We start from the raw sequence: 16,893 nt of genomic DNA, 5'->3' as shown, positions 1-16,893 counted from the left end.
ATACATCTCAGTGCAGATACTCTTCCCTAACTGAGCTCTTGGATTCTTGCCATTACCTTGCAGACATAGATGACCCTGATGGGGTACAATCCAAATCGGAGAGGATCTTTTTGCTCGCTGGTTCTCGCTCATACTCGCTCCATATCCAGTCACGTTCCATCCAATATATGCTAGTGTCTCATCTTTCGGGATAGTCTCATAGGAACTAGCTCCCTTAATCATATCGACTATTACCTTAACTAGAGCACTATTCTTTGGATTATCCTTCACAGAACGTAGGGGGTGGACTTCACGAGCATAGATAAACATCGTTCTGTATGCCCACACAGAACCATTGTAACTGAATGGCAGGACCAGATAAGGAATACCTTTCTCAGTAGTATGAGGCATAAGGCCACACACCCAACAGTTAGTCGTGTTCACTACTAATTGGTGTTGGGCAAGGAGCTGAACGAAAGAGTTATTAACAAACTCCAATCTTCTAACGGTCTCATGTTCAGGCAGAGGATGAAAAGAATGCGAAGAAACAGTAGAAGAAAGTATGGGCTGTGTAGTGGGTGCAAACGTCACTTGAAAAGAGAATATAACATATCCCATTAAAAACATCATTAAGCTAAGCAACATAAAACACACAACATTAAAAAACATTTTTTGCTCATAATTCGACACATTTTGGATCTAAAATTCATTTCTTCAACAGGTCTCTCCATCTCGAAAAACTCCATCCTCTAACCTTGCTGCTCGCGGAGGTAGGGTGTTCCGTGCTAAGGAATGCGTCTGTCAGTCCAGGGAACGCCCTAGGACCAACCAGAACCGTCGACCTTGTGTCTTCGGCTTGCACTCCAAAGACTTGACGCCGCAACCCTACAGCTGAACCCGGATGGCGGTTCGAAAAACAAAAATCGGTCAAAACAGTTTCTCAGATGGGAGAGCTGAACTTTAAAAAAAAATAGAAAGAATTTTTTATTTGTCCATGATTCTCGGTCTCAAATTATAGCGGCTTTTTCCAGGTAACGTCTGGTCTTGAAATAGGAGTTCAGGCTCGGTAGTGTCCAATCGAACTGACGGTGGCACAGCCTCTTGCAGAAGATCGTCGCTTTCACGCTCAGAACTTGTCCCCATTAAACGTGCATCGCTAAAAGGCAGAAAACGAGGCACAGTTTCAGTCTCAGAATCAGGAATGCCCTCCTGGACCCACCGGTCATACGGCAGAGGTAAAGGAACCTTCTTGCAGTGTATGCCGTGGATCCAGTTCTTTTTTCCTTGCACCCGCACTGCAGTTCTTGTGGAGAAAAGCACCAGGTAGGGGCCGATCCAGCGGGGCTGATCGTTCTTTGTCCGCTGGAAATTCTTGATTAGTATCCACGATCCAGGATCGATTGCATGCCCTGGATCTTCAGAGGCCTGAGGCAATGTATCATGAACCTGTTGGTGTAAGACACGCAATTTAGCCGTCAAATCATACAAGTAATCAAGCAGTATAGGGTGTTCGATCTCACTGAATTTCGTCGGCCTCGGCACTCCCCATATGTTTGCCGGGCGACCAAAAATTATTTCGTATGGACTAAGTCCCACTCGTGAATGCACAGTCATCCTAGTCGACAAGAGTGCTAATGGCAGAGCATCAGGCCATTTAAGACCAGAGCTCGCCTGTATCTTGGTCAACTTCAATTTGAGGGTGCCATTATAGCATTCCACTAGACGAGCCGATTGGGGGTGATTTGCGGCGTGAAACTTTTGGCGGATTCCTAACCCTTCACACACTCTCTTCATCACTTGACCCACAAATTCACTCCCATTATCACTCCAGACCATTCTCGGCAAACCAAACCTAGGGAAGAATTCTTTGACAAGGGCTTTAGCTGTGGACAAGGCAGTATTATCTTTTAGGGGATATGCTTCTACCCATCTTGAGAAGGCACAAACAACCACTAGTACGTACTTCAGGTTGTTGCATCTCTCCATGTGAATGAAATCTAGCTGCAAAACCTCAAACGGATACGTCGGAGGAGCAAAATTACCAGCTGGAATTGGAGTTCCCTTACCAGGATTGTATTTCAAACAAATCACACAATTTTTGACCACATTCTCTGCACACTTAGGAATTCCAGCATTTTGCCATACTGGGGCCAACAACTTACAGATCCCTTTCACACTGATATGGGCCATTCCATGCGCCATTGTAACCACTGCAAGCACGTACGCATCGGGTAACAACCATCGCTGATGTTCTGCCAACTCAACCCAACAACCATTTGCGTCTAATGTACCCGTACTCTCTCTCCACACCCTCAATTCCTTCTCTGTAGCTTCAGCTTGAATAGACTTCACACTCTCTATCGCATCTTCACACATTTCAACGTCACCAATCCATCTTGCAGGGCCCGCAACATACATTCGACTTATCACATCTCTTGCCGTTTCTTTCGCAACCTCATCAGCAAACGCATTACCGCGACCAACGTCGTCAGTAACCTTCTTATGTGCACTGCATTTCACAATCGCAACTTGCAACGGCAAGGTAAGTGACTCAAGAAGCTAATTCACCAACTGACCATGCTGTATCTTAGTTCCATGAGACGTGAGGAACCCACGTTCCTTCCACAATCGTCGAAAACTGTGAGCCACACCAAATGCATACTGGCTGTCAGTATATATGGTCACTTCCTTTCCTTTTGGTAATACACACGCTCTCGTAAGTGCAATCAACTCTGCTGCTTGAGCTGAATTATGTGGGATACGTGCAGCTTCAACAATCGTATGCGAAGTCGTAACAGCACATGGCGCAGTCGTATCACCATTTGAAAGCATGAAGCATGAACCATCCACCCATAAGGTACCATCACACTTCACAAGGGGAGTGTCCCTAAGATCTACTCTCCCTTTCGTTTCCTCTTCTGTCCTGAGAAAACAATCATGTTGTTCAGAAACATCTGTCTTTGCTACAATCGGCAACAACGTAGCTGGATTCAACGTGTTGCATCTTTTTATGTGCACATGACTCGCTAAAAGTGTCAACTCATAACCTGACAATCGAGCACTAGTTAAGTGCTGTGTCTTGGTTCTGTTTAACAAAGTATCCACTGCATGTGGAACCATTACAATCAACGTATTATTCATCACCAAACCAGCAGACTGTCGAATAGAAACAGCTGCTGCCGCTGTGGCTCTCAAACAACTCGGCAACGCTCTAGCTACCGGATCCAAAGTCGACGAGAAATACGCACATGGACGCTGCTTGTCCCCAAAAGATTGTGTCAACACTGACAATGCACATCCTTCTCTCTCATGGACATACAGTGTAAAGGGCTTACTGTAGTCGGGGGTACCCAACACAGGAGCCGAACACAATGCATCGCGCAATTCCGAAAAACTTTTCTGACACTCTTCGGACCACGGAAGGGGATTTGGTGTATCTTTACAAGTCAATGCCACCAAAGGTTTGGCCAGTAGGGAAAAATTCGGTATCCATTGTCGGCAATATGACGTGATACCCAAGAAAGCACGCACATCTCTCTATGTAATCGGCACACTTATTTTCGCAATTGCCTGAATTTGTTCTGGGGTCATTCTTCTTCCCTCCTTCGATAAGAGATGACCTAAGTAGGTCACTTCTTGTCGACGGTACTGTAACTTTGAAAGAGACACCTTATGATGTAAATCAGACAAATGGACTCTCACAATAGCCTTGGGGAGCGCGCTTGAACCGGATGCTTCGACCTCCTAAAGAGAAGCCGAAAATATCTCTACTCTTCTCGGCAATCGGGATGCTGAAGAAAGCATTCTTCAAATCAATCACCAAAAACCACGTGGCTGAAGCTGGAATCATGGTCAGTAAGGCAGTGATATCTGGAACGACAGGAAATTGCGGAACTACAATCTTATTCACCTCGCGAAGATCGATCACAAACCGGTAAACAGGTGGCTGAGAAGAGTCAGTACATTTTAAGACAGGCAACACAGGGCTATTGCAAATATTACCTCTCGTTTCTTCAATTACATCTTTCTCAATCAGGTCATGAATAATCGCTAGCAACGCCCTTTCACCTTCACTCGAGATCTTGTATTGGGGAATACGTGGCATTTTAACATTCGCTTTCAATGTCACAACATATGGCGGTATTTCCAAAAGACCCACGTCATTAGGACCAGTAGCCCAAAGAATATCAGGAAGAGACGACAATTCTGTCGGAAGTTTATCCTTTGACAAATACATCGAGGAGACCACTTTCTTACCCAGTGTAAGTTGTACTCCCGAGGGAGAACAATACAATGTCGCGTACAATCTTTTCAACAGATCCAATCCCAATAAGTTCTCACCACAACCTGTCGTCAGAATAAGGGGTGCTTTGAATTCACAAGGTCCAACAGAAAGAGATATTGGGCTAGAGATCGGGTTCCTAACCGGGGCGCCAGAAAAACCTACTGAAACATTCGTCTCGCCAGACAAAGGTGCGCCAGGGAGTTTAGAGTGCATAATAAAACTCGTTGTAGCACCAGTATCCAACAGAAAAGGTTCTGACACACCTGATGTAATCACCTCAACATAAGGTCCACTCTGATTTACTGGAACTGAAACAACTCCCTCTCTTTGTCTATGGCTGTCCTAGCAATCATCACCTTCCATATTTTCACCTTCTGCGTAGTAGTCATTAGCATAATACTGAATCGTCCTACCAGACGCGTTATTCTGCTGATCAAAACTATTCATTGAATTTTGTGGAGGAAAGGGACGTGCGTTCTGGGGGAAACCTCCACGTCCTCTACCTCTAAGAGCTTGTGGAACACCCCGACCTCTTGTGCTAGAAACACCATTCATACGCTGTAGCAAAACAGGGCAGCTACTTTTAAAATGGCCCTCTTCTTTGCAATATGCACATTGATTAGGGCCTACAGGAAAACGTTGTTGAGAAGGCTCGAACCTTTGCGAGTTTCGCTGAAACTGCTGAGGTTGCTGATAATCACGCTGGGTACTACGGGGCGGATACGCTGGCTGTAAAAGAACCTTCGTCTTTAACTCTTTAGTCTTCTTGTCTGCCCTATCCTTCTCATCCTTATCCCTATTTTCATAGTATTGTGCAGTAGCCAATATCTGTGCTGATGAGGAAACAGCCCATGAACTCTCGGAATCCTTCAACTTAGTGCATAACTCGGGAAGCAAATTATGCACAAACTTATCAACAAACAACCGTTGACCACCTTCAGTACTCATGTCTTGACCACTGTGGTCGATAAACGTTTCTTCAAACCTAGTGAAGAAATCGGACACAGTTTCATCTTTCTTCTGCTTACACGCAGACAATTTGTCCCAGTTTACTCGCATAGCAGGCATTAAAGTCTTCATGTAAGTAACGATCTTACCAGGAAGTTCTGCAACCAAAGGCTCAGGTTTAGCACCACCAACTTGTCACCCATCTGCAGCGCTAATATTAACCCAGGTATCAGCTAACTCTTGCGCATGATCCGTGTGACGAATCAATCCCCATAAAGGCTGTGGGACCACGTTTCCAAACAACATGTCTATATCAGCTAACTTCATAACACATGAGTCTGCAGTCTGTGATAATTCCTTATAATACCCTGCAGGAATTTTAAGGGGGTCAGGTAAGGTCTGTTTAAGAGCCAAAACTTCCGCTCGCTTCCATGGAACATGTACCCAAACACGCTGAAAATGAGGCTGAACAGGTGGATTAGCGGTTAGATCCCCTTCTTTCCAAACCGGGGGAACTTCTCCCATTGGATATTGTCACGCCTTTCTCCTAACAGAGGGATCAGGTTCAAACAACGACCGAGAGATAGCCTCACTCCTAAATGACAACAATGTTGCAACTGCTCTTTCAACATCGGAACCCACAATCGTGCCTTTAGCAAATTCGAACCGTACACGACACAACTGAGGTGGATTGGGTTCCAAATCATTATCCTCCAATTCTTCACAAAGAAAAACACACATTTTATCAAAAACATATCTCTGCTTCGGTGCTTCCCATTGGCGGAAGACATCCATGACAGACTCTAACTCATATCTTGCAGGGTCGGTAACCCATTTATGCGCCAAATGATCCAATACTCCCTTCTCTTTAGAGTCAGGCAATTGGCTACGTAACTGTTTATGCTCTGAAACGGGGGTCGTGTTTAATGACCCAAAGAAAGGAGACAAAAGACTAGTAACAGTATCCGTCATTCTCTGTCGGACAGAAGGAGAAGTTGACAGAACAGGAGATAAAGCGGATTGAGAGGAAGCTAATGTAGGAGCAGTAGCAGAGGAAGCAGCCAGAACAGGTGAAAAAGTCGTAGGGATTAAAGACGGAACAGGTAGCCAAGTCGGCAGCCCTTGAGAAGGCTGCACCAGAGGAGTAGGAGCCAGCTGAAGAGGAGCTGGCGGCTGTGCAATAGCAGGAGGCAAAGCAACCAGAGGTTGCGCCGCTAAAGGTTGCGGAGGTGCTGTAGCACTCCGTGCATAAGGGGGTGGCGAGCTCAACAAATGTGACATTAAAGGATCTTTCTCAAGTTCCTTTGCTGCATCTTGCTGAATAGGTGGCAAAACTGGATAGCATTTATCGATCGCCATTTTACGTTGCCTGTGCAACTGCTCACTCGCTTGTTCTTCTTAATTTTTTTTATACTGCATAGCAGCTTGCATTATCGAGAAACCCTTTTCTCTTTTATTTCTCTTTGCTAATTTAATTGCTTTCTGTCTGGCTTCCTTTCGCCATAGGCGGAAAGAGTCAAACATCGCCGGCCGGGCTTTCTTCTTAAAAAGTCTAACCTCTAGGTTATCTAAAATTTCCGAGTCAAAACTACCGTATCGGGGCCATTGTAGGACACCGTCCTTTTTTGTGTAACTAATCCATACTTCGTTATATGCGATGGGGCCTATGCCATGCTTCACATACAGTTCATAGGTTGGAGTTCCAATCGGAGGAACCGGACACGAGTCCTCCAATCGGGAATCCCTATTATAACCACAACAAAACAAATTTCCAAGTCTGCTAAGGCCAGGCATCTTCGCTCACTAGTCTAGCTTCAAACTTCAAGGGAATATCGAATATGATAGTCTCGTGAATACACGAGTCCCTCGGCTTTGGTACTTGCAAGTTCCAAATCAAAGAACCCAAGGGGATACCCAAAAACTAAGGACTGGGAGACGCTCCACTCATACTTAACTGAGGTATCGATGTCGGCACCAGAAGACCCGTCTATCGTCTCGCTTTACAAATCATCAAAGGCTCCAAGGCAGGGCGATAGTCAGGGCAGCAGTCCTTCGTAGCCGTCGGAAAGCGGGGAACCTCGCAGCAAAGACTTTCGGACCACGATGACATACAGGGGTCGATGAAGTGGTTGGCCTTCCTCCAGAATTTCCACACGAAGCTACTCACGAACCTCTGGCTTGGACCGGTACCGCTGAAATCACCCAACGTTGGGCGCCAAAATGAAGAACCGGGTTATTTAAGACCCAGCGGCGCCAGGGATAACGCCCTAGTCTCCGGGTCTACCTGCCTTAGAGTTCAGAGACACGGGTGATTTCTGGTGACGTCAAGGATCAATTTTATTAGCTGCAGCCAGTAACAGATATCCTAGAAGTACAACACGGTGTATGTTCTCAGGAGACTGCTCAACTTTACAAAGCTAGTCATCCCTTTTTATACCAAAAATTATGCTTCAGGCAAACATTCCTTATTTACAATTGACCATTCACATGTTTTCACAAAAAGAATAAAGCAGGATCATGATGACAAGTCAATTTTTCAGTTTGTCCAGCCCACAATCAACTATTGGTCAAACCTAACATTCTTCATCAGATCGGTCGATCGAACCCACCATAAAAACGGGCACAACCCCATCGTAAACGGCCCATAAAGAAAGGAGCAGAGACAGGTGTGAGCAAGATAAGACATAGTTGTGCGCAATAAAAGGTTTGATGGTGTCTTGTGTCTTGATCAATAATCTTAGCAGCTACTGGGAAAGGAACTGGTTTAACAAGTTTTGGCTTCAGGCAAGAGGGTCTCTCGCTCAGGTCATTCAGAAGTCAGCTAAGGTGTACGTGTGCTTGGAGACTCGTTCGGCCACTGTTATCGGCCTATGTGAGGGCAACCACAAAATGGCTGCCGTATACAAAATGGAACCCGAGGGTTCAGGACGGAATCCCTGATTTCATGGTAATCTCGCCACTCGAGTATGACGAAAATGCTCGTATACCTTACACTTGCCATTTTCGGTCTAATGCTACCAAAATCGTCATGATACGAGGATTTTTATGAAACGGGTTCAGAATTTCAGTACCTCAAGGGTCTATACAACTTTATTCCAAAGGGGGGACATCCTGAATTAGGGGAAGCGAAAAGCAAAAAAATTCCGGAAAAAGGGCCAAGTCCAACAGTATGTCAAATTGAATTATGGATGGCACAGTGCATGTACACTTCAGAATAAAAATCTTTAAAAGCACATATAGCTCAGTCAATTATTCAAAGGACATATCTTACATATTAGGCACGTAGCACCCTGCGCTGTGGCCTACCTAGCAGTCTCATAACATGTTTTCGACAACGCACCTTTATCTGACTATCTGTTTTGAAAGCTATAGAAATATCAAAATACATTGCTGAACAAATATCTTTGCACCTGTATTATCAATTTGAGAGATATCTCTAACTGCCGTTGATAGTGCTACACATATATCTAATTTGTGAGTATGTTAATGAATATATAATTGATTCTCTTGATTCATGATTGGATGAGAAAGAGCCTCTATAACTATGTATGTGACATGCATAATAGGTGCTATACTTTATATAGTAGTTGTCATAACAGTGCTTAGCATTGTTACATTACATATCTCAATCTGAATATAATTAAAGAACATATCTCCCCATATCTGCACATAAAAATCTACCCTGTAATTATCCAACACCTACACTAAAGAGTAACACATAGCTATCAACTTTGAGAGATTCATAATTCAAATAGAACTGCAGTGCATACTTTCCAGTTTCAAATACAAGTGTTCTAGTCTTCTTTTATAATGGAACAAGTAAGACTACAAGTCCCAGAATTCAAATAAAAACATTTGTTGTAAGCTGCACATCATATATACACATACACAACTTTGTCATCTTATACTACAATATTGGATATAAGTTTAACCATTATTGTACACTCTTTTCTGCTCCCACTTACAGAATAGAGTAAGGGAATACAAGTGCAATATACACCTCCATGGAAACACATTCTAAACTTACTTGACAGACACCTGGTCTGCATCGGTGATAAACCAATCTTAGTTACATATTAATATATATATATATATAAAAAAAGTATTATTTCAATTATATGTAATTCTTTTTTTTCAATACATATATATATTTGAACATCTCTTATCACAATATGACATAATTATCTACCTTATTAATCAATGTATCCTGCTTACAAAGAAATTTAGTTAACATACCAGAATATTGAGTTGTTTGGTAAACTCGCTTTTCCCCTCTTATTAGATAGATGCAGTATTCTCAGGGTTTGTAAAAACTTAGCACAAGAATAGCATACAACTTTCATACACTTGGCCCTTTTTGTCTAAAGTTCCCTAAACCTTTTGCCTTCCCCCTAGACCTTTTTTCCGACATGGTGTTGCCAACTTAGATGCTTTGGGCACTTTGCCACTGCTGATCAGTGTCAAAGTGCAAGTTTTCCCTGTATAAAGTGTAATGTTAATTGGTTGTTCATGATTGGTATGTTTGCCTTACTAGTAAAGTCCCTAGTAAAGTGCACTATGTGTGCCAGGGCTGGTAATGCAAAAGCTGCTAGTGGGCCTGCAGCACTATTTGTGCCACCCCCACCAGTAGCCTTAAAGAGAGAACTCAGGCCTGCAACTGCAGTGCCTGCGCACAGTTTGTTAAGCTGCCAAGTTGTTCTGTCAAGTGCACCCACTTGCCAGACCTTACCCATCCCTTTTTATCCACATCAGACACCCCTATTGTAGGTCCAAGGTAACCCCTGGGCAGGGTGCAGTGCATGTCAAAGGCAGGACATGTACTGAGGTGTGTACCATGTCCTGACAGTGAAATAATCTCCAATTAATTTTTCACTGTTGAAAGGGCATCTTGCCCATAGAACAGAATGGAGGAGGCTGTGTAATATATTTCCAGTCTATCTTCCCATAGGCTTAAGATAGGAGAGGTGACGTTTAGTGAGCCTGAACTCACAATTTAATAGCACATCTTTTTGTGAAGGTGGTTTTTGCATTGTGTTTTTAGAAACCACTCTTTTAGAAGTGGCTGGGTTTTTTGTTTTAACATTCCTGTGTGTGTCTGCCAGGTTGTGAATTGACTGTCTGGATTTGAATCTATCAGGCTTTGGGGAATGTCTTGACCCAGGGGAGGAGAAGAAACAGCAACAGGCTGACCTGACTCTGGAGTGTAGGGGGAGGAGTTGCCCCTGGAGGTGAAGAAGCTGGGCTGCTGCCATAAAACAATGGCTCCATCTCCTGCTGAGTGATTAAGGATCCAGACCCCCCACTATCAAAGGAAGAAGGTGCCACTGGCAGGGAGACACCCAGAACTGGTTTGGACAGGGGTCAGTGCCCCTGAACACAAAGACTTCAAAGACATTTAGGGGTATAACTATGAGAGCTGACATCCCTGGACTTTGGATTGCTCAAGACTGAAAAGGATTGAAATTAATTTGTGGTCAAGAGAGGAAACAGCTGAAGAGACTGAAGGAAAGGATTGACCCTTGCTGTGTGTTATGGGGCTGGCCTGCAGTTTGCTGATTTAGCCAAAGAGAGGCTAAAGGGACTTTGCTGTGTGCTGTGACTCCCTGCTTGGAAGGACTTTGCTGTGTGATGTGTCCTGAGGGAACTTAACCCCAAGGGCCCGAGGAGAGCTGGCTCCCTGTTGTGGAAACTCATGAACACAAAAGTTTCCAGGTGTGTCTCAGTGACGCTGTGTGCGTGTGCTTTTTGCAGCCTGAGACCCTCGTAAGAATTGCCTTGTGATCGTGGGCACCAGGAGTCAAAGTGAGTCTCAGCGACGCTGTGTGCATGTGCCTTGTGCAGCCTGAGACCTTGTGAGGATCGCCCTGTGATCGTGCGCACCCGGATTACAAGTGAGTCTCAGCGACGTGGTATGAATGTGCTTTGTGCAGCCTGAGACTTTCATGAGGATTGCCCTGTGACCGTGCACACACGGAGCATAAGTGAGTCCCAGCGACGCTGTGTGTGTGTGCCCTGTTCCAGCCCGAGATCTTCGCCATTGCCATCGGCCCGGACCAGCAGCCCCAGAGGAGCTGAGCTGCGGGATCATCAAGCCTGTCTGTGCCAAGGAGGGACCTCGAACCATCCCCGTGTCCGGGGAGGGGCTACTTGTTCCACTGTCTAAGTCAACGAAGCTGCATCGGAGGCCCAGTCGCGAGGAGAGGAGAGCGAGGTCGCACCCCCAGGTAACGCTCAGCGAGCGTGCATGTGTCGCGCCTGGGGTGGGGTGCGGGCTCGAAGAGGAACGCTCTCAGCCTTTCCCATTCTCGCAGCGTGAGCCTCGCTCAAGCTCATATCGCGGCCCGTACTTGCCAAGGAGTGGCAGTACCGAGGCCAGAGTGTGGAGCTACACTTTGTTTACACCACACCATATTGAGGCATTACGGAGTACAGTATTATGGTATTACAAACTGCCTGATTGTTGCATTACGCATTGCATTATTTCTGAATAACGAACTACCTGATTCTTGCATTACACATTACATCATTTTAGTATTACAAACTGCCTGATTGTGCATTACGCATTGCAATATTTCTGCATAACAGAATGCGTGATTGTTGCATAACACATTGCATTATTTTTGCATAACAAACTGCCTGATTGTTGCTTTCTGAATTGCATTGTTTTGGCATTACGAACTGCCTGATTGTTGCATAACCAACTGCATTGTTTTGACATTACAAATGTATTTATTTTTATTTTATTTTGGAAGTTTTCTATAGCGCTGGCCAGACCCGAGGGTATTGGAGCGCTTTACAACAAGATGAGGAGGAGACAAAATACATGGTAAAGGCAAGTAAAGAGAGATACAGAAAAAGTTCAAATGGAAGCATTACAGAGTTCAGCTGAGTGTCAGACGGAGGACGATTGAGGGAGAAAAAGTTCAAAAGGAGACTTTACAGTTCTCGTGGGTCTTCGCGGTGAGCCGATTGAGGTAGAGGGGACGAGGGAGCCTCAGGCGTAGCATTGCATAGCATAGCATTAGGACTGCATTGGATCGTAGAGAATTGCTCATTAATACTACAAGGGCTGGCTGGCCTAATAAACGGCCAAGTGAAATATTACATTAATGCATCTGTTGGATTTTTATTGTGTGGTTTCATTGAATATCTGTTATAGAGACATATACTGGTTTTATGAAACTCGTGTGGAGTCCATTTGTGGTGTCATCATTTGATTGCTGAGAGCGTGGTTGCAAATACTTTACACATTTGCCTTGAAGATAAGCCTGGCTACTCGTGCAAAGCTACCGAGGGGGTGAACAGGGCAATCTGAGAAGGAGTCCTTCCTTTCCCTGACTTAGAAGCAAGGGTCCTTATGTGGCCTAAGGTACCTACCTTGATGGAGTTGACTTTACAGATGAAAGGGACGGGGTGTTTCTAAGCAATCTGAAACTCTGCATACAGTCTTATCTGTAGTTGAATTTGTTGCGAAAACACCAAGCAAAAGCAGGAATTCAATAGCCACCACCACATAAATAAAACGCATAACTACAAAGTAGATTATAACCAACACACTAAACACATTACTATCTAAAAGACTCTAAAATAGCATGTATAACTTCCTTAATATCTCTGTAACAGTGCATAACTCTTTCATTGGAACCTGCAACTTCACACATCACTGTATCAGTATGTCTCTCATTCACTGTATAAATATTTCAGTGGTTCCTTGATGCAGTGCATCAGTCTAGCAATGGTTCTGTGACGAACTATGTGACTGTCTCAATTCATCTATGACTGGGTGCATCAGTGTCTCAGTCAGTCAGTCAAACAAAACTTTATTTGGTTTGTTACAACCATAAAAGTATACAATTTACATCTTATCATTCCGTTAAAAAGCATGAACACGGCAGGATCATAAAAAATATAGCAAATATTCACACACATAAAATAACACCTTCCCTTTAAAATAAGAGTCTAATATCATCCTAAAATTATTAAAATCAAGTAATTCATATATGTACATCAAATCCTTCATATATATGGTGAGCAATACTGTTATCCCTTAATAGCGCAATCTCATATTATCCTAAGGTAACCACTTACAATGCTTACTCTGTGCACTTGAGGAACACTTTAACTTTACTCATAAATTTCCCCCTAGCACAGGCTATATCTAAGTTCACCATTCCCACCAAAAGGTTAACAGCTTGCATCAGTGTCTCGATGGGTCTATGATTTGGTTGCATGAGTCTCTCAGTCGATCTGTGAGTAGGTGTATGAGTGCCTTTGTAAGTAAGTATATGACTGTCTTACTGGATCTGTGAGTGGATACAAGAGTGTCTAAGTGGGTGTCTGAGAGGGTGAGTGAGTGAGTGGGTGCATGACTGTCTCAGTGGGTCTGTGAATGAGTGCATGAGTGTCCCAGTGGGTCAATGACTGGGAGCCTGAGTGTCTGAGTGGTTCTGTGAGTAGGTGTGTGGGTCTCTGAGTGGAACTGTGAGTGGTTGTGTGAGTCTCTGAGTTGCATCTATGTCTGGATCGCTAAGTCTCTGACCGGGTCTGTGAGTGGGTAAGTGAGTGACTGTATGTATGTATGAGTAGCAGAGTGGGTCGGTGAGTGGGTTTATGAGTGGCTGAGTGGATCTGTGCATGGGTATATGAGTTTCTCAATTTGTCTGTGACATAAGTCTCTGAGTGGGTAGGGTGAATGGGTACATGCATGAGAGTCTGAGTAGGTCTCTGAATGGGCGGGTGAGTGTCTGGGTGAGTCTGTGAGTGAGTGTTCTTAACACAAAATTTCTAATTTATGAAATTTCCACCCTTATTTAAATTCACTTGCAGGGTGTATAGATAATGACATAACTCAACCCCCAGATACACCTGGATGGCAGAAGCACCCAACTTGGAGCAGAGTTAGTCAAGACATGTGACCATTGATACGTCCATGGATCGCAGTGGGACATGCAAGTGAACATGTGTACAGAGCATAAAGTGTGCATTGCAACGCATATTAAAATGAAAACAAAAAAATGAACATAAAGTTATGGGCAGAAATCATATAGTGTAGGGGCTCCGGTTATAGCATTGCAAATGCAGGTTGGCAATGAAGCCCAAGCGGGCAAACCCAAATACATTAAGACAATCCTCATGTTGCATCCTGGTAAATGCTGTTTAACAATTGGGCCCAAGCAGGCAAACACATCAACGGATGAGAACAGATATTGACAGTAGCATTGGTACAGTCAGCATACCTATAGAGAGATAGATGAACTCACATCAGACGGCAATGATACTGAAGAGAGAATTTGTATAAGAGTACTCGGTCCACCACCATAAAATATATATAAGATATCCATTAAACTGAGGTAACCAGACACCCCAAGCATCAGTCCCATATGTCAAAATCAACATGGCATATTTCTCCTGTTGGTATCACACAATAATGGCTACTGTTTCTTCCTACAAAATGCACCATCTGGCAACAATGGCCATTGCTACAAGAGCACAATAGCAGATTACATGCAAAAATAGGGGGGGAGGAAATATATAAGCACAGACCACATTGTAGCTGTATCCAAATAACAATGCTCGTTGGCTCCAATGCAGCCAATGATTCTCTGGTGGGCAAGTGGATCATATTCCCACTTGATGTATTCAATTCTCGCTGTATCCCATGCTAGCCCTGTATAAGGGTTGTAGCAATGAAGGTCTTGAAATTAGTGCAGAAAACTGAAGAGAGCCCCAGCAGGGCAAAAAAGTAAGAGAACAATAGAAAGTCCAGGTTAAAAAAGTTACTGGGACTCCCACTGGATGACTGAAAGAAGATCGTAGACAAAAATATCATATGGACAGAATATTGTCTCAAAATTATAAAGGATCAAAATATCAAGAAGCGCAAATAGGTAGGTATAGATTTACAGCTCTTAACTCCACATCTACATACCGTAACAATATATATATATATATATACATATATATAGTCAAGGTTCGTATATAAGTAGTTAAGTCTATAAAAACCGTGCATACCCATAAAAAATTACCTTTAGGATATTCTTGTCCTCAATATTGTTGACATGATATTTTATTCACACAATATTTTGGACTTGATATTTTGCCCAAACACTACAGCCACCATTGGAACCACTGGCAGAAATTAAATGCTACTTTTCAACCTATCATGCAGTCTCTATGTACCGTACGTTGCTGCAGATATCCCTTGTGGCATGAGGGGTTCTTGGGGAGCCGCAAACATAAACCGCACACACATGCAAATGAAAAAGGACAATAAAAAATGTAAGGGCCATATTACGAGTTTGGGGGTCCCATGGACCACCGTACCGGTGGTCTGAGTGTGGAGCGCTTGGCGGTGTGAAAGACATATTATGAGTTGGGCGGATTGCCTTGGCGAAGTCCGTGGTGGAACCACCGAGACTGCCAGCAGACCACCAACTGCTGCACTCACGATCAGGGATTGGCAGCCACCAGAGGACGGTACAGGGGAGCTGCACCACCATTCGTATTACAAGTTGCCTGTTCCATAAGCAGACCGCAGCGGTCCAACCGCCTGCTTCAAGGTGGTGGAGATGAAGGATCTGGGGTGCATAAACACCCCTTTCTTGTTCTTCCAGGTAGAGTCCAACGTGGAGCCTTTTTTCCAGGTCTCCCCTACACAGCAGCATCTTCACCCCCGAGGACTACAAACCTGTTTGAGACAATCTACAAGTGAGTCCTTTTTGTACCATATACCCTTTGCCAGGACTGCCCCCATATGGGCTGAACCCCGGCAATTTGTAGATTGTATTTTTCCACATGTATCATGCATATGTGTGCATCCGACACATATGCAGTCAAAATGCACCCACAGGCAACAATATATTTAGAAAAAAAATACACCACCGCTGCAAGATCTCTGCTTCCATACCGCCGGCACCATTGTCAGTTTGTACTAGGATGGTCTTTTGGACCACCAGTGCTGTGGTCTGTTGGTGGGGGCGGACACGATTCTATGGTGGCTGGACCACCAAACTCATAATAAGGACCTACGTCTCTGTTGTTGATACATTTAACCTTTTTTGTTGAGACACAAGTGGGCCACGGTATGATTTGGAAGTTTATTAGTGTTTCACTGTATAGAATGAACACATTTACACAAGTAAAATTGGAACTACAATGCCCTACTGAAATTTGCATTATAGACGCTAATCTATACAATTTACAGTGAGTGTTAAATAGCAACCAAAATAATCAGCAATGGAATGTTTAGGTTTTAGATACATGTAGGCGTACTCCAACTGGGAAGCCAGAACTCTTCATTCATTTGTCTTTGCCTAGCTATTTTATCAGTGTCCACTGCTTCTGCTGTGAATGAATCTTTTGTACGGGATGCATTTGATCTTATTACCGTCTAAGGTCAACAGGCCCAGGCGCAATTATTCTTAGATTAAGGCATCTGATTACCATTCAATCAATCAATCAATCATGGACATTTATATAGCGCACTACTTACCCGGAGGGTCTCAAGGCGCTTGGGGGGGGTGCTGCTACTGCTCGAAAAGCCAGGTCTTGAGCTTCTTCCTGAAGGAAAGGTGGTCTTGGGTCAGGCGCAGGTCGGTCGGGAGGGAGTTCCAAGTCTTGGCGGCCAGGTGGGAGAAGGACCTTCCTCCTGTTGTCGATCTTCGGATGCGGGGGGCGGCGGC

Source organism: Lissotriton helveticus, chromosome 4_1 (assembly GCF_964261635.1).
Source record: "Lissotriton helveticus chromosome 4_1, aLisHel1.1, whole genome shotgun sequence".
In the NCBI taxonomy this organism is placed as follows: Eukaryota; Metazoa; Chordata; class Amphibia; order Caudata; family Salamandridae; genus Lissotriton; species Lissotriton helveticus.
Note: the sequence above shows the minus strand (reverse complement) of the source record.